The sequence below is a fragment of the Anser brachyrhynchus genome (assembly GCF_964034855.1).
Source record: "Anser brachyrhynchus genome assembly, chromosome: 4".
NCBI classification, from domain to species: Eukaryota; Metazoa; Chordata; class Aves; order Anseriformes; family Anatidae; genus Anser; species Anser brachyrhynchus.
In genome coordinates, this window is record NC_137698.1 from 24,825,850 (window position 1) to 24,845,285 (window position 19,436).

At 34.7% G+C, this 19,436-nt stretch overlaps 1 protein-coding gene across 8 annotated transcripts in view; it reads left to right on the forward strand.

The window, feature by feature from the left end:
- Positions 1-19,436, forward strand: part of GPM6A (glycoprotein M6A) — a 176,660-nt gene that overhangs the window by 94,556 nt on the left and 62,668 nt on the right. Inside the window, exon 1 of one of the 8 annotated variants that reach the window (XM_080590511.1) lies at positions 18,738-19,211. The exons of the other annotated variants lie outside the window; for them this stretch is intronic. The gene's annotated coding sequence lies outside the window, so the exon portion shown is untranslated. Of the gene's footprint in view, positions 1-18,737; positions 19,212-19,436 lie in introns of those variants that run through there. 8 annotated transcript variants of the gene reach the window in all.

A 19,436-nucleotide genomic window follows, 5' to 3' on the forward strand; every position in this document is an offset into this window, starting at 1 on the left:
GCTAGTTACAGCTCTTAAAGCTTTGTGTTTGTGATATTGATTGCCATTAATTTGATCATATTTTGAAAATTAGAAGAACGGGCGTTAGAGACTGTGGCTGGTGCTGAAATGTGGCCAATTCTCAGGGAGTACTAGTTTTCTGTCATTTGAATTTCATTTAAGATAAGTGTAAATTGCTCAGAAGAAAAGACTTGAGACCTACTATTTAATATATTCATAGCTTAGAAACAGTACAATTTAAAAATATTTCTTTTGTTGCTATTTCTTCTTGTGTACTTAACCATACAACAGTGCTCTGCATTGTCAGCAAATAGAGGAATGGCATTAGCAAGATGTGCTCCAGCCATAGTTTTGTTGCTATAGAAACTGTTGCCCCTTTCTCCTATATCTGACAGTATTCTAAGCTATGTAGGCAGAATGGTCCAGTCAAATCAATCTAGTGATTTTGTACGAATGCCGTTAATTTTAAACTCATTCTTATGGACAAATTCTGGACAAATTCTTCAGAACTGTTGTTACAAACACACTGTTTGGCTGGAGAGAGTTAACAGAGAGGACAGAGGGGAAAAGGGGCATGACAGCTACAGTGAGATTTCTATTACCTTGCACAAAGCATAGAAAACCAGGGAAAGGAAAGACTAGAAAACGTTTACCTTGTTTCCAAAATGTTTGTTTATTTTGAGGTGCCAACAGCAGGTTGCAGAGGTCATGCCATAGGGTCTCTGTCCTGAATTAAACAAGGACATTCATAAAATTATCTTGAATAAAAAGGTTTACATTGATTTCTGTGCAAATAATTCAGAATTTAGTGTTTAAAAAGTGGATATTCTGATCTAAAGGCTTTGGGGGAAAAGGGTTTATTTCAGGTTCTATTTTAATAACTTTAACATAAACGATAATTGGGATATACTGAGGTATACTGAGGTTTATAAACAATTTGTAAATTGCCCCAAATGCTTTGGAAATGAACTGTATAGCAATGAAATTTTATTGCCAAATAACTAAAGGCACTTGCCCTTTGAAAAATAATCTTGGCATTTGATGTTTAAGGAAATTGCATTTTGTTTCCTTTGAATCTTTCTAAAGGTACATGATTTTCACTCAGAAAATAACATTCATGCTTTAGTTAAATATGTCTGAGCGTTCGTGTAGGTAAGAGATATAAGATTAAAATTTTTTGATGTATTTATTAAAGGTGTCATATGCCTAGTTGTTGAATGATCTTGATTTTTCATAAATGTTTTATGCATTTTTATTTTTTATTTTTTGGTAATACTACTTTTGCCTTGTAAATATTAAAATGAAGTTGTGGAAGAAAATATTTCATTGAACTATGTATTTCAGGTTGCTTCAACCTTCCTGTACAAACAATATCTGTCACAGTGGTCACTTTTCACACACTGGGTGTCGAAAGATTAGGATATTGAGATTTGTGGAAAAACCTTTATTGCAGCATACCTCCTTATTGTACAGTTCTATACTGCCTTGTAGCCATTAGAGAAGTAGTTCCCGAAATTTGTCTTTTGGGGACATCCTTTTCTTTGTCACATGTTATGGTCCATGATGGATCACCCTGAGTCATCTTGGCCATGTTGGAAACCAAGACAGCAGCTGAGCCTGGTTTAGATGACACCATCTTTTAAAGCTGCCTGGAAATTTTCAAATATATGGATTTTAAATCTGTGTTGGAGTGAATACCTTGTATCTTCCATTGGATCTTCCCCATAACCTCATGTTTCAAGTACAATTGGCAGTTATTGACAGCTTCTCTTTCCAAACTGGTTTATTTCACATTTCCTTATAGGCACGCTGACCAGGCTTATTTCACAATGAAATTCAGGATAATAATAGACCAAAGGTGATAAAGCTACTGAACCTCTTCAGGGATCTTCATTCATTCTTCAAGGATGTTCACTTTGAACACTTTCTTTAATGTGCTATATATGCATTGTAACTCAAACTGAGAAAAATAAAATTCATTTCTGAAAAATGTTTGTTTTGAATTTGGGGAATAATTTGTTAATTTAATTTACTATTACAATAATGGATAATTACTTTTCAGTATGTGCAGTATAATTCCTCTCAATGAGACTTCTTTCCATATGTTAACTTCACAGAGACTTAGAGGAAGCTTTTATGACAGGTACCTATTTTTCTGTTTTCTATGCTCTTCGTGTTCATAGGAGATACAGTATATGCTGGAATAGTGTGTTTCCCAGCAACAAGTTATACTATTTGGACTCTAGAAGTTTTGAATTGAAACAGAAAGTTGATGATTGAAGCTTTTTTTTTTTTTTTTTTTTTTTGCTGCCTGCTTTATACTGCATAAAATAGTGATATGCAAAGGAGGCAGTAAGGCTGTTTGCTGTAATTAGTTTATGTATTTCTCTGGAAATTTGCTCAGTGACTGAGTTGTTGTATAAGAACTCTCCAAATTTTGCATGTTTTGGTTCTGTACTGTAAGTACAGTTTCTTGCTAAGAGAGAATTGGTAGGGTATAAGCTTCATTTAATGGCATGAGGCATCAGGTTTATTCTCTCTGTGGAGCATAAGCTGTTGCTTCAAGGTCATTTGTATGCTCTTGATTTTGAGATGAGGTGTTGGGTACATGCAGTACCCATTGTTTTTTTCCTCCGTGCTCTGAAAGAAAAGCAAGTAACAAAAGCTGCATATTGAATCCAAGTATCTTAAAAACAGTATTTTCACTTAACTGGCTTTCACACAGGACCACTTATGAGAAGGCATTCTATTCTTACAGGAGATGTGAAATGGGTACCTGGGGAAATAGCTAACAGAAGTCTACAGAAGTAATGAAAACCAAAGAATTCAGAATGAATTCAAAAGGTGATGATACAGAGCAAAAAACCTACGATAATAAAAAGTCTGCAGTGGGGGTGGCTCTATTAAATGTTAATGATTTTTGTTTTTCAAATGCTATTAACCAATTTTGTGTATAGCTCTGCTGAACAGGAAAGGACTTGGTGACTATACTGAAAGAGTTTACAGGACACTATTAAGAGTTAGATGGCCATCTGGGGACTAATAATGTCTCCTTGTGAGCAGTGAGATCCGTATTTGCTATAGGGTTCCTACTTCTCCTGCATCCTCTAAGAGCATACAGTGGCTTCTAAGTAAAAACACATTTATTAATGTTTTCCAAAACAGTTTTATATGCTGTGCCACTGCATCCTGGTATAGAGGTTTGACCTATTGAGTAAAGGTTTGACCTATTGGGTAAGGAGAGAAATCTATGTGTATCATCTGTGTATCATCTAGAAGTGGCACAATTGAATCAGATTGAAATCTGGTTTTGTCCTAATGGGAGTTCTGTGTATTACTGCAATAGAAATGTCCCATAGGAAATTATGGTGGTATTTACTGTGAAATTTTTACAGATTTACACCACAGATTTCTAAATGCTTTTAATGCATTACACATATTTAAATCAGTAAAACTTTTAGGTAGAGGATTTAGTGTACTACACATGTTTAAACAGAATTCTTTTTAGAATTCTTTTTTTTTTTTTTTGGTCCCAGGTTATTTATTTTGTTTACTTATTTTACTTTTAGTTTAGAATTGTCACTACCTTCATGTAGGCTGAAAATCCCAGATGCATTGTTACATGTGATGTTGGCATGCTTAGATTTTATTTCACCTAGTAAAACGATACACTGCTGGAAGTGTATTATTTTATTTTATTTTTTTTAGAGAGGAAGAGATAAATATGGGGTAAAAAAGACCTTTTTTATTCTTTTAAACAGTGTATAGGCTTAACAGCATGTTTAATACATCCTCTTAAGAGTACGACAGTTCATTTTTAGGATCTCTTTCAGCTTTTGCACTGAAAAACAGGGGCTGGAAATTTTGATAAGTATCTTCATACAATACAGGCATATTCTTTTCAGCCTTATGACAGTTGGTGAATGTGCATTAAGAGATCATCTTCCTGTCCCCCACAGGAGATCACCTCCACACAACATATGCAGCATTTATCTGCCAAAATTCAGAAGTCTTTTGAATCAAGCTTTTCAAAAAATTCTTCCATCTGGAGCTCTTAGTGTTTTCAAGAGACTCTACAAATACTACCAAAAGAAATTCCAGAATGTTTCAGATCCTATAGTTAAGCTAAAATATATTTTTAAAGGAGAACATCCTCTGAGCATTGTAAGATAAGAAGAGCATAATTTTAAAGCTCGGTATGTATGAATGTGTGTGTATTTCTGTGTTTTTATACATCAAATGATCTTTACGTTTAAAAGAGGTCAGCATCAAGGACTAGCATCAAAAAATAAATAAAAATAAAAATAAAAAATACTGTATGTTCCCTGGGACATTTAGTTTGTGATGATCTCAATACATCATTCTATTTATTGATAGTAATACTGATTCCAAATTTATAGTATTGGCAAGTTACAACTTTATGCTGATTTTAGATGTGAAAATTTGAAAATGACAAACAAAAATAGGATGACAAAATAAATGTAAATTGCAAGCCCTTTATTTTTTTCAGACCATTCTCTTTGACTTACATATACAGGATCTAAGTCCCTAGCTGCCTGGACAGGGTAAGGAAGGAGAAGAAGTGATATTATGAATACTAAACAATCTCTTCAGTTCAGCTTTCTGGCTGGGAAAATTGTAACCTTTTTTTCTGCCAGCTCTGCAAAAGCATGCTTTCAGTTGTGGTGCTCAGCACTGAAAATTAGTATTGAAGAAGAGTGGGAAGGAAAAAGGAATAGTTGAACTGCTGTGATTTTATAAATTCCCTAGAGTTTGGACTATTTACTTTCAGTGCTAATAATTTGGAGAATGACGGTTGTGGACTGTGATAATGGTCAGCACTCGCAGACTTGAAGTAGCTTTAAATGAAGTTGTGAAATAATTTGAGAGTTACATCATATCAGCTGACTTCTTTTAGCCAAAGGCTCATTTTAAAGAGTTCTTGTTTCCTAACAGGTTTTGACAATCTGATTTTTAAAAATGGTTGTCTTGGTAACCCATTCATTTTGCTTACATCTATGAAAAAGCAAATGAGAAAACGGGAACCCGACTAGAATTGCTTCTTAAATCTTCAGTGATTTACTTGTTTTTATGTTCACGCCAGATAACACAAAACCTGGAACCCAAAGTAATATAAATATGTAATACGTAACACTGAATAATGTTGTCTCTGTAGCTCACAGGCAGATAGATGCTCTACCCTCACTTACTCAGTATATAACTCACAGGGGTTTTAATTATAAGCTCTTCAAGGCAGTGACCTCATTTTCAAAGACATCTGTAAAGTGCCGAGCACAGTAATGGTGCTATCTGAATAATAACAGAAAAATTCTACAAAAGTAGTTTGTGAGGCAGAAATTGAATTCATTCTTTTTTCTCTTTTTTTTTTTAAACAAACCTTTCCTTTATTTACATACTTTTAAAATTGTTGTCAAATTGGTTTGAATTTTTATTTTTATATCATGTTTTAAGTTTATGACATCATGTTCTCAGCATATAGTAGTAGGACTGAGTATTTGTAGTATGATTGAACATTTGTTTTTTTACTCTTTGTTTATTTTAAGTTACAATACTCGAGAGGGCAAGGGGGGATTAAACTTCACAGGAAAATTTTATTACAAAACATGTTAATAACAGGCAAACTATTGAAAATGATCATAAAATAAATTCTTACGGATTACTTGAAACAGCATGAAATTAGGACATCTCTTAGCTGTGTTTACAGTCATCTTGGACTCAACCTAGAAGTAATTGCTGTAATAGCAAATAGCCACACATAGAATCTGGGAAGCAAATATGAAAGGCATTGAGGAATTCAGTTAGTAAAGTGAAAAATGAGAAAGAAAATTCTGCCAAAATGGCACACAGTTGAGCAGTCTTAAAAAGCACACTGGTTAAGGCGTGACTGATCACATCTGTAAGTGAACAGAATCAAAGAAACAGGAAAAAAGCCAAGTGCCTTCATGATACACTGTTAAAGATGTAAGGCTGAGAAAAAAATAGCTCCTGAAAGAAAAGGGAAGCAACCAAGTAACAATAAAAATAATGTCAGCATGAGTTAAACTGGAAAGGAAAAAAAATATCAGGAGAGCATAAAAGCAAAATTAATTCATTTTAGTGAAAAGGTAAGGGGAAAGGTAAGGGAAATAAAAGCTTTTAGATAACTATGAAGAGATAAAGAGAAATTAGAACTGATATTTGATAAGGTAGGCAAGATTAATGATGTTTAAAAAAAATAATGGATGAGAGCCAAATCCTAAGGTGTTCGTCACTTGAATTTTGCATTGTCTTTTCCTTATGGAAAACTGAAACAAAAATTGATCTTGAATTTTCTCTCCCTTTTCTCTCTCTTTTCTCTACCAACTCCCACAGGGATGATAACTCATAAAATTAAAAAAGAAAAAGCTTTTACATGTGAGGGAAAGATTTGCTTTTGGTTTTATTTTGGGAGATGCAGGGTTTCATTTTCCGCACCTTGTTTCCTGAATGTTTTTTGAGTTACGGCTCTTGTTGCAGAGCAAGAGTTCAGGATAAGCTTTTATTAACAATTATGTATTACATCTTACCTCAGATTTCTTTTCTCTTTTTTCTTCTTCCCTTTTTTTTTTTTAGATAGAACCGACTGTGAGAAATTACCATGATTTTTTTTTTTTTTTAAATATGCCAGTATTCACCTTCCAGTTCCAAACCACTGGAAACCAGCAGAAATTGAAGGGGAAAGTCTTGAAGAAACACAGTTCCAACCAACTTAGTCTATTTGTTGGTGGTAGTTATATAATTAACTTATAATATGCTTTCTCTTATTCTGAATATGGCATGCAGATGTCCAGAAGACAAATTCTGTAATTAATTGCTGGAAAACCTGTGGTAGTGACCATCTGTGTAGTTCAACTCATTGCAGTGGTTTGTGGGCCACTTACCCCTTACCCCCATTCTGTTCCTGTTGTACCTGAGATTCAAGGATTTATCTGAACATTTTATTGAATGCCAGTGTGTCTCAAACCTTACCCAAGTCTCTTTTGCTTTTGACCCCTGCTATATCAGCTTTTACATGGCCTGTGCAGCTCCAGTGGGGACCTGCATTGTTATCTAATTGATACTGTGGAGAATGTGCTGAGGATATGAGGGATATATTAAGGTTTTCCAAGACCAAGCTTATAAATTCTTCAAGCTCTTTTGTGTGAATTTCCTTGCTATTATCTATTCCCTGAAATCATATTTTACTCAAACCAAAGTAAGTAAAAAGGCAAGTATAAGCATTTATTTATACAAACTTAAAACAGGCAGAACAAATGATGCTTAGGTAAAGAATCATAACAAAAACTGCTCTTAACCTATTACTGTAGTGGTATGTATGACTTTTCCTCTTCATTCTTCATCTTGCTTTGTTTCCCTCCTGACTAAATGTTAGCAGATGTTTTGGCATTTTTTTCATGCATTTTTATTTCTTGAAGTGGTTAGTTTTTATAGCCAATCACTTTCAAGTCTTCTCAGGGATTTTGACTGATTTAGTCTTTTTTTCCTGAAATTCTTTCATTTTCCTTCAGTTTCCTTCAGGAGGAGACAGTTGCCATTTAACATGACAAGAAGTTTGAGTTGCTTTCCCAAATTCTTTCTTTGGTGAAAAACTTCCTCCAGCAGTGAAAAACTTACTGCCAGTAGCATTGTCACAGAAGGGAATTTTCAGTCCCTTTTTTCTCTGTGCTGTATACCCTCCCTGTTCTGGTATGTCCCCAGAAGGCATCAGCACTTAGATTGCTGTGGGCATACAATTCATGGGTGAATGTTGAGTGCCCGAAGTCATTGGTCAGGGGATTTGCTGAACAGAAGGTCCTGGTGCCTGGGCACATGGCAGTAACATTGCATTTTGGGTAGGCAAGACCTTGACTTTACACACACAGAATAGTGTGAACACGTACGTTTTATATTTTAGTATTCATAAAATAATTTGAAATCATAAAATAATTTGAAAACATGGGACAAAAAATAGAAGGTGACATGCAGTGGGTTAAACATATGTATTTAGAAAGATCATTAGTACTCTGTAAGAGAGCATGCTGACAGTTTTTACATCACTACCTCATGCATATATTATCTCTTTCCTTCCCTTAATGGAACAGATTTTCCAATGGAACACTATCTTTGTGTGTAATTTAAAATGTAACTGTAATTCCTCTCTGCTATGTATTTTATGTCCTAGAAGGCTTTTTGGCTTGAGTTTTCATAAGCACACACCTCTTGGTACTGCTTTCCAATCAGTTTAAAAAATATAATTTTGTCCTTTTCACAAGACTAATTATTCCCACCCCCCAAAATATAAAATAGTATTCATTTTGTGTGCATGATAGACTGCTAAGCATACTGATTAAAAGTGTCAGCAGAAGAATTTTAATGTAATAGAAACAAAAATGTCACAACCCCCATTGTAACTTTCTAGGTTGCTCAGTAGTCAGAGATATTTGACCTGAAATAATAATGATAATATTTATAATAATGATAATAAAAATAAATGATGCTGAGGAATAGATTTCTTTTTTGTTGTTGTTGTTTGTTTTGCAACTGTTAAAAGACATCTTAAAAGTAAGCCTTTATTTTCTTGCTTGCCTTGTAACTATACAAAGATCATGAGATACTGAGTATTTGTGTCGTTCCCTTTTTTTTCCTCTTTTTTCCCCCTTTTTTTTCCTCTGCTGTAAATTCACTTGACAGATCATAAAAAATATTTTTTGAGAGAGATTAATTGCTGAATGGGGAAGTCAAAGATGCCTATACATTCCTGACACTCTTCTAATGTTTTGCAAGAGTTAAAGATGAGTTGAAATGCTATCTGATTCCAATGACTTGCCATGAAGAAATTTGATGGGAGCAAACCCAAGTTAGGTAGATATGGACGATGCAGGCAACCTTAGATAGATTTTGCTGTGTGCGTATCTAATAGCTTAAATTTTGTATATACTGAAATGCTACTCTGGACTGTTTATGGTTTCAGGTGGTCTTTTGTGGGGAAAAAAATAAATCTTGCAATTTCCATTTAAATAAGCTTTATGCAAGGCAGAATGAGTTTCCAGCCTAGTCCAACTACATAATGCATCACTGTTGGCTCCCTTAATTACATGGCTGTCATTTGTTGAGAACATGGACAGTGTTCTGCACAGTGGATGCATCAACACTCTCCCTTAGCTGACATACACTTCTTATGCAGAGAGGTCTCCAGGGATGTCTCAAGGACAAAATAGTTGCCTTTCTGTAATATCTGCCCTTGAAAATGCATCCCGAACTGCCTCTCTGGTAATTTGATTGAAATTTCTCTCTACAGAGGTCTGCTGTTTACTGGATTGGGTGGACTTCTCTGCCATGCACATATGTTCAGGAATATATGCCACCAGCCTCACAGGGCTGACACTGGTAAAAGGGTGCCCTGGATCCTTCCCAAAAGATTCAAGATATCAACCACTGATTTTGTAGGCAGTCCGAGCTTACTCAGAATGACATGGAAACTAAGCGCTAGCCCCAGGGGTACACACACAACACAGCTGGTTTCTGGAAAAGGGCTGGCAAATATGATTGTTTATATCACCTTATTGATTAAACTGAATCTCAGTGTGAGACCTCGAAATGAAACTTTGCTTCTGAAAATTTGCCTCTATTCCCAGAGGCAGACTTGTCTTTCACTCAGAATGAACAAAGGAACTAATCTGTTCATTTTGTTAAAGGTTCACAACACAGAAGAGTTTGACCAAAGGTTTGTTTTTTTTTTTTTTTTGTAGACCTAAGCGAAGTTAATGTTGGTCCAGGCTTTTAGGTCAGAGTTTATAAACTGGATTTTAACCAAACACTTCTCTGTACGTTTTAGACGATGCTCACAATCTTTTATAATCTTAATTGTGGTAAGTTTGCTCCATCTAAATCATCTAAAAGCAATGAGAAAGTTATTTTAATTGCAGTGAGAGTGTCACTCATATTTTATTACAAATCCAGTACACGCTGGATTTCACGAATTGTGATGTGCATTGAAACTGGTGGTCTTTTTTAGAATTGAAATGAGATTCTTGTGACTGTGAGTTTATATAGGATAATATAATGATGGATGATACAACTGTGATACTTTATTTATATCTTGTGTCTTTGATATTTAATTCTGTATTCAAGTAATACATGGCTCTGTCTGTGTTTTTGGGTGTGATATTAGTTATGCTTTTGAAGGAACATTTTAAAAGGTCAGTTATGCAGGCATTTAGAGGTGGGCAAGGCATCTCTTGCACATGGATTTTAACAAAGCCCATCATTTCAGATACCTGTTGTCATATGTCCCTGTTATATTTGCTGTTATTTTAGCTGAGTGAGGCAGTGGTGACTGATCAGAATAAAAAGTAAAGTGAACAGATTGATATCTACCAGCTCTCTTAGCTGGCATACATTTTGTCCCCAGGCTCATCCAGTAAAAGTATTCCCCAAAGTAAGCACATTATTTCTATGAAATAATGAAATTGCTGTGAAATATGAATTTGTCTGTTTCTTCTGTTTGAAGAGGGTTATTTTTTGTTGGTTGCTTGTCTTTGGTTTTGCTGTTGTTGTTGTTTGTATTTTGTTTGTTTTGAGTGCCTGTAGATATGCAGTAGAAAGAAAAGCGTCCATCTGAGATATAGATGTCACTGTCCCCAGATTGGTCAGAAGCCATTTAGACATTTTGAACACCATTAATCACCAGCCTTGAAAGCAATGTCAATTGTAGTACCAGAAATATCTTCCTCCCAGTAGCCAAAATCACTGGAAATAAAAATATCTTTTCTGACCATGACCTCAGGAAGCCAGTTCTTTCCAGAAGGCTTTCAGTATACTCTGGTTGTACATTGTGAATTCCTGTGCTCTTCTAAGCTCCTGCAGCTGTGAAAATCTGCAAATGAGGAGCAGGAGGGCAGAACAGCAATTGTTGTACCTGACTAGAATCCTGATAAGGCTTGGATTTTAGTTTTTCCCCAAAGTTCTGTTGTTCTTGTCTTGGTTCAGGTTGAAATGTGTATATAAAGGGAAAATTGGTAAGGAAAGTATAATTAATATAGTATGAGACTAAAATACATCTCAATATTTACTTTAGTAGAATTCCCTGGTTGGTAAGGCAGAAAAACCCTAGGAAAAACCCTTTATTTTACATCATTTTACAGTTCTGGTTATGTCCATTTGTAATTCATATCAGAGTACATGCTTTGTGTTTTTGAAATTACTTGCATTTAAAAAAACATCCGTAGGTTTATACTCATGTTACTTGAAATCGATATATGAATACACGTTACTGATATCAAGATAGCTAATAGTGGATCTGAGTACCAGGATTTATTTAAGAAATAGCAGGACTAGAGCTTTTCCCATACTTGATTATCTCACACTCTCACTCAGTAATGTGTCCACCCAGTAATGAGGTCCATCCCACCACCTCCCAGCACAATTTTCAGTAAATCTCAATTTCCTTGTTCAAAGGTTGCTGCTGGCCCATCATGGTTGGGCAGAAAGTTGTGCTGGTGTCTGTGTTGCCTGCACATACATATATAGGGCATCATAGGCTGAGGACCCTGGAAGTACCCAGCATTTGTCTTCATCCAGTTTGCTGATCTCCTGTATCTTCTCCTATTTCCAGGATCTTTCCTTCAGCCAGGATCTTCATCCTTTCCAGACTTCCTCTTTCTTTTTGACCTCCTTTTCTACCCACAGTCCCAGGACCCCAGATTTCCCAATCTAAGCAGCCATTGTGCAAAAACACAACATGGGATCAGGGATCAGCCTCCTAATTTGTGATAGTTTCATATGTGTAAAAACTGGAGGATTTGGGACATGCCACTTTTAGTCCAGGTGTTATCAAAACTTACAATCAGCTGGTACTGATAGCAGCTGGCAAGTAGCAAGCTTCTGCCTGATAGTTCAAAAATTCAGTTTTGGACATTGACCCCTCCCACACAGATACACTCAATTATGTGCCACCTGTTAGTGTTCAGTTTGAGCAGGAAGATTTTTTGTTTGTTTTTTCCACCTAGGACTGGTGCTGATACTGCTAAGATTGTACCACCTGCAGTCTGGCCCAGACTCACACTGATTGCTGCGCTACTGCCCCACATTTTTCCCTAGAGTTTCGTGGTGCAACCTCCCTCAGGGCTCTCTGCTTATGTCATGGTTGGGGTGGTGTGGTGTTTGCCATCCACTCACCTTTTGCCTATAGATCGAAACAAATCTCAGTACCCTTCTGGACAGAGTGTCCAGCATACAGCTAGATAAATACAAAATATGGTGGGTGAACAGTTGAGTGATGGGTCCATGTGTATGGTCCCTGTGTCCCAGAAAGGAACACTGAATGTAGAGCCATGACTTGCTAGAAGTCTGTGTGTCCCTCAAGGGGAACTAAACTGGGGTAGGCAGACTTGTAATCCCGCAGAACCTGGAGTGAGGAGGAAGTGTTGTATACACATTGTACAATCTTGGAACTATGAAGCACCTTAGTGAAGAAATACAAATGTTCACACACCTCTGGCCCTAGAATATATGGGTCGGACAGTTCACAATATTATCAAACTTTAAGATTTTTTTTTCTTCTTTCACCTTGTTAAACAGTAGTTGATGAAGCAAGAAAACATTTACATATTTTGTAATGATAATCAAAACAACTAAGACTATTTTTTCCTAGTTTCTTATAAGTGCAAAAATGTGCTTGGAAATAAAATCTTGCAGTTTCTCTTTTCATGTTGTGTGAGAAATATGAATATTTAATAAAATACTGGTTGTATATCAATGTCTTCCATTGAGAGTTACCAATCTGCATTTATATATATGCAGTCTTTGTAAGGTACAAATAACCTTTGTATCTTATAACTGCACATGCTTGTGTGTTTGACAATGTGCGTTTATAACCTTTTTATAGATGCTTTGGTGCATTAAAAAGATATCTGATGTCCAAAGAATTACACAGAAAAGCTCACTGACATCAAGTGAGTGTATAAGGATCTTTGACACCATTTTTGGCAGTCAATACTTCATTAGCAATGTCCTGTTTATTTATAAGCCTTTTTCATTACTATTTTAAATTTTGTTTGTTGATTTATTTTACCACTGTTCTATAATACACTCCCGAATTCTAATTTTTAAGAAAAGATACTCTTACAGGAAAAGTTCATACAAGTAGGTTGTGTTAGAGAGAATTAATATTCTGATCGTATCCCCAGTGGCAGCTGAAGTGAATCCAGTCAAATAATTTCAGGCACAAAGCTGTATTACTTGCAGCTTGTCCATGAATTTAGCCATTAAGTAATTATGTATAAAAAGGAGTATCTACTGCTTCTGATTTTTTATATACCAAGCATTAGAGGATGATGTATTTCAATAAATGAGCACAAAAAAATCATTTATTTACTTATTTATTTGTGATTAACCAGAATTCTTCAAAATTATGCTTAGGTTAGTGAACACTGACTAAAAGTCTGATGCTTGTCTTGTCTTCTGCCTTCACTGATATGAATAAAAGCTTGAATATTTTTCTATGGAATTTATATTTTATAAATTGATTAACAATATCAGTATAGTACAGAAATAGGTTTCTAATATTTCTTTCTTTTCATTAATGCTGGATATAAAAAACAGATTCTGTTTTCAGGGTTTCCATCATAGCTTGCTATTTGCAAAGACAATTGAATTTTCATGAATATGATCATGAGTAATTTCTGTAAACATAATGACTGTTCTGATTTGTTTATGCATGACAATAAGACAACTACCATTACTAGGCCAATTCCTGAATTAAAAAAAAAAAAAAGTGTGTTGATTTCAATTTTGTTCTTCCTCATTGCCACTATTTCTGAAAGTCCCTAGTAAACACAAATCTTTATGAACTCTTTGGGAGGTTTATTTTGGGTTGAGGGATTTTGTTTTGTTTTCTACAGATTTCCTTGGGTTATACACTGCATATCAGATAGGCACAAGCAAGGAACAAACATATTCAGGGCAAGCTGTAGCAGTATCTGGGATTATTATTGGATATTTCTGAAGTTTCTTTAAAGCTGTATTTCCGTGAAAAAGCTAGTTGCAGAAATATATTGATGCAAGATATGTGAATGATTTGGTGACTTGATGCAGTGAAGGACATTGAAGCAGCTGGTAACAAAATATTCTGGTTGTGTTGGATGCCAGGTTCCCTGTTTCTCATTATCTAGGAAGAGTTTAATCACAATTTTGCTCTGAGGTTTCTTTCCAGCCTGAAAAAAATGTCTAGAAAAACATGGTCTTGAGTCATTAGGGCAGCTGTGAAATTGCACAGTTTTCAATTAATGGAACAGACATTTCAGCGTTTACCAGGCATTCCATCAGTATAATAAGAATCAAACTGGCTGTTGTAACTCTGAGTATCCAATGAGTTTAGATAGAAATGATTGGGGCAGAAAATGAAGGAGTCTGATAACTGGATGGATTTTGGAGCAAAAGCTGTTTAAATATCCTCAAACTAAAATATCTGAAGTCTGAAATACTGCGGTGTTCCTGACAGTTGAGAAAATACATAGAGGTTTTTCTGACTCTTCAGGAACTGTTTACTTAAGTTCTGCAGTGTATTTGCAGTAAAGTAGGTAGCATTGTGGTTTATTATATTTTACAGAGTGCAGCCTGAAGTCTTCAGCTTCCAGAAATATACATAATTTTTTTCTAGTTTGTACTTCTCCTGCTAAATAATTATTTTTATTTTATATTATTTAAATACCCTGAAGTACAAATAAGCCTTGTATACTCTATACATACTATTATGGGCTTGATAGAGTTCTAAACTTCCTAGAAAGACAGTAAATTACTGAACTGTTCATATTGCCAACTTGCAAAAATCCAACCCACATTATTCCTTCCTCTTGAAGAATTCTGTTTCTTCCTGTCCTAACAACAGATGTTTAGGAGTTCTCATTCAGCATTTTTCAAAGCATTTTCACATTATTCTGCTAGCAGATTTCCCTGTAAGTGAGTGAACAGCTGGAACAGAATTTTCCTGTCTATTAAAGCCTTTTTCTAGGTTGCAGTTGTAGAGAGCTTAATAAAACAGCTCTTCCACTGCCCCATTTCCTTGGACTGTGCAAGTGAAAATTTCTGCACTCTGTGACCTTCTGAAAATTCCTCTGGAAATGAATGTAGGTTCCAGATCTTGCCTTGCATTTAATGCGTACTTTTTACAATCAAAGCTATTGCTAAAGTTTCAGTTGTTGCATCCTGTATCTTACAGGACAGAGTAATGCAGTAGTGCTTATACCACCCTTGATATCATCTAATAGAATATGTTTAGATTTTTTTTATTTTTATTTTTTTAACCAGCTTTGCAAACTTGAGAAGGACATTGTGAGGATCTCTTTCAGTTCTGAGAGAGAGAGAGAGAGAGGAAGATACTGATAGATTTGGAGATTCAGATAAACTAAACGTATCAATAAAATCTTCTGTGTTACCTCACTGAATACAATAGATTAATACTAGTGCTAATGAAAACAAAAATCTTAAATGGCATCTAAGCATCTAATGCAGAAGGAGAGCTTTGACATATCTAGAATTTAGGTGTCAGGAGGTTGTTTATTTATAACATTTCAGCTGAAAAAAACACAAGAGCTTTCCATTCTGTTACTCTCCAAAGTACATTCAAAGCCTTCATGTATTTTTGTTGTAATAATGACATACTAGTAAAGAGTGATAGAATAACAATGACCTTCAAAGAATTATCTTAATTCTTGCTTATGTAAAGTTAAGAAGTTGTATTCCTACAGAACATTCTTTACCATTTTAAAATCAGGAAGGTGTGTCACTGTTATGTTCATCTGTGATGAAGAACCAGTTATTTAACTTTCTAGATGTATAAATATCCATGAAAATATTCACATGAAAATATTTTCTTGAATTTCAAGGTGTATGTTTTTTATTAGTTTCCCCAAATATTATATTTTATTGTTGATTTGTAAGATCTTGGACATTCAATTTTTCACACCAGGAATGTCCTTGAATTAGTGGTTGTAGAAATGCTGACAACAAAATATTTGCATGCTTACAGAAATTATTTTACACATTAAAACTTGTTTAGTGACTTATTTAATCTTAGTTAATGGATGAAATGATGTCCCATGAAATGAAGAGAACAGGCTAAACATTGTGTCACTTAGCTTTATTCTTCTGCACACATTTCATATGTTCACATTTAATTTTATTACATATCATGTTTGATAGGTGTCACACATTTCATATTACTTCCAAGTTCTTTCAGCAGTAAGAGGTAGGATGGAGATTGCAACCCGGGCTCTTTAAGGCATTTTCATATTTAATAAGAAATAAGCTACAATAAATAATGTAACATTTTATTATGATGACAGAACTATATCTGGATCTAGACTCTCAAGCAAGTAAGTACATGCTGTATTCATTGGTTCAATTCATTGTACTTGGAGAGAAATGTAATTAATAGAATCATAGAACATCCCGAGTTTCTCTTGATTTCTTTTTTTTTTTTTTTTGTAGATTTGTTTTCTGCAAATATTCCTGTTTTATTCCTAGAAGCTCCTCCACTTTTGAAGATTTGTCCTCTACTTCTTTTGTCTTCTTGATGTAGAGATGAGAAGTTAGAGTATGCTTTCATTGTCTTTTAAATGAGTAAATGAGAATGTTGGTTATTAAATGAGAATATACTGAAAAGCTAATCCAAATCAATTCCTTGTGTTGGGAGGTAGGAGAATGTCCATTTGTAGTGGGTTCTGTGATCAACCGAATAGTTGATACTCATATCAATTGAGTTAGGTATTACTAGTTTCTCATTGGTATCAGGAAATGGTCTAGATGGCTTCTGGAGGTGTATTCTTTCTCATTTTCTATCTTATGATAGAGTGAAAATCTCCACATCCCAAATATTACTATACTTAGTGTAGATGTTTCAGACAGCTCTGTTGTTCCCTTCAGGGTTAGGGAGTATAGAAAGAATCAGCATATGTTACTCCTTTTATACCTTTCTCAATACATCTAGTAGAGCTTTACAACTCTGTGTCATCAGTATGCTAGCACTGGAAATAACCCATATCCCATACAGCTTGGTAGGTCACTATGCTTCTTTTAACTGTGTGAAAAAGTAAAAAGCTAGTACAAAATCTGCTCTTCACAGTTTGTGAAGTGCCAGGAACCTCTTTGCTTTTATAGCTGCTATAGCTGGGAAAGCAATAAAAAAAAAAAATCTACTCAGACATAGCTGTGTAGTCCATGTTATGACCAATAGAACTGTTTTGAATGGTAAAGCTGTTAAATCCTTTGAACAAGAAGAAAATTAAAGAAAAATATTCAAATCTAAAGTTTGATAAAATGATAGTGTAGAGGTTAGAATGAAATCAGATTTACAAGTAAGAGGCAAGGTTGCCACAACTAGGAATCCGTAGAGGTTGGAGTTTGAACTAATTGCTCAATTGGAAGCCCTGAGGTACCTTTAAGCTATTATCTTTGAAATCAACATCTATCCTAGTGATCTTTGATGGTCAGTGAGAAACGTAGTGTTCTACTTCTGTGGTAGAAGACGTGTAATTAATTGCCCCAAGGCAAATAGTATGTCAGCTAGATTAAGGGAAGTAAATAATTAATATAGCAAACAAATCTGACAAACACTAAAATTTCTAATAAGCCCCTTTATTTGTAGGAGAGCACATTCATACTCCCCCCGCCCCCAAATGATGGAGATGGACTGTCATCCTGGTTCTTTTCTTGTACGTGTCTTTGTGCTCTCTTTAAAGTTTTGTATAGACTACTAGAGGTTTATATGACAATGATGTCAATGATGTGTCTTAAACTTAGCCAAACTGTGCAATGACCGGGTTTTGCAGTCATCAAGACATAGACATTTTGTGGAAAAAATCAGTAGATAAGGAGCTCTCAGATTCAACCCAATACACAGAGATAATGGTATCAGGAAAAAAAATGTTGGTGGAATTTTGCTAAAGCATTAGTGTCATACTATTGGCTGAAGACTGAAAATAATGCTCGGCTAAGCCAGCTCATCATTTAATCTTGAATACAGCAAATGCTTTTATCAAGATCAAAACCAAAAACCCTTAACTGTCTTCTTTCTTCAGCTGTGGAAGAGAAGTTACTGTTATCATCTTTAGAATAAAGCTAATGTTTTATTTAATACTGTTCTTTTTAAAACAGGGAGAAAAATGCTTATCCTTTTGATGTCTTCAAAATAAGATTTAAGACTCTGTATCACATTTATGGATGCCAAATAGGTCCTGGAAAGTTGTATTCTTTGCAAACTTCCAAGACAACTACATTTCTGAAACATACTGACAGAGCAGACTCTGTCTTTAAACAAATACTAAGCCAGAAGAAATTTGATAATGATCCATGAACATAATTTCCCTGTTAATACAGAAGTAAACGATCCTGTTAGCATGAATCTGTTACCCTTGCCTAATGAATCCCCAATTATTGATAATTTTGATAATAAATATACAAAAATTTGTCTTTCCCTTTACTCCTTGAAAGTTGCGTTGTAAATTGTTCCTTAGGGATACCTGGTTTTGCTCTACTTATTCTTAGAGTTTCCATTAGGAATGTCATCAATATTTCTGTGAGGTAATGGTCAATTTATTTTGACCATTGCTATGATCAAAATAAATTATAAATATGGAGTGCTATGAGATGCACAATTATTTTCTGAATAAACATCAATGGAGAAAGAAGTTCTTGTATTAAATTTTCAATGTATTTGACTAAGTGAATGTGCTTGAATGAATAATCCAAGCCTTTAAATATAAGACTTCTAAGCATACACGATACGTGGCTTTAAAGTCATTGTATACTCAAAAAACATAGCTTTTGAGAACCACGAATTAGTTATTGACTCAAAGTATATGTCCCCATTAAGTTTAAGTAGTTTCTGACATTCAAAACATTACTTTAGAAGTAAAATTTTCATGAAAGTTGCTAGACCACTATTCATTGTTGCAGAAGTAGCTTTTGAATTCTAGTATACTTGCAAATATAATTCCTAAGATTCCTGAAGTTATTTGCCAGTGCTCTATCAGGAAATGATAGAGTGTAAGAACTCATTTTGTCTGAATTAAGAAAGCCAGAAAGCTTTGAAAATCTTACAGCTTATCCCACACTAATCTTTAGCAATGTGCTACACACATGGGGTATCAGAACAGACAAGGAAGCCTGCATGTCTCATTGCTAGAACAAAACAGGTAATAATAATAAAACTTTATATACATATTTTAACTTCAAATTAAGGGAGATGTTATACCACGTTTTTGCCATCAAAGGTTGTTGTTTCCTTTTTTCTTTTTTTTCTTTATTTTTTTTTAATAAAGTAGTTTCATTTTTTCTTTCCCAAGGAGAATAATGAACTCATGATTCAGTTCTGACTGAATCATTACTCAGTGTATCAACGAAATTATGCTATTTCCTAG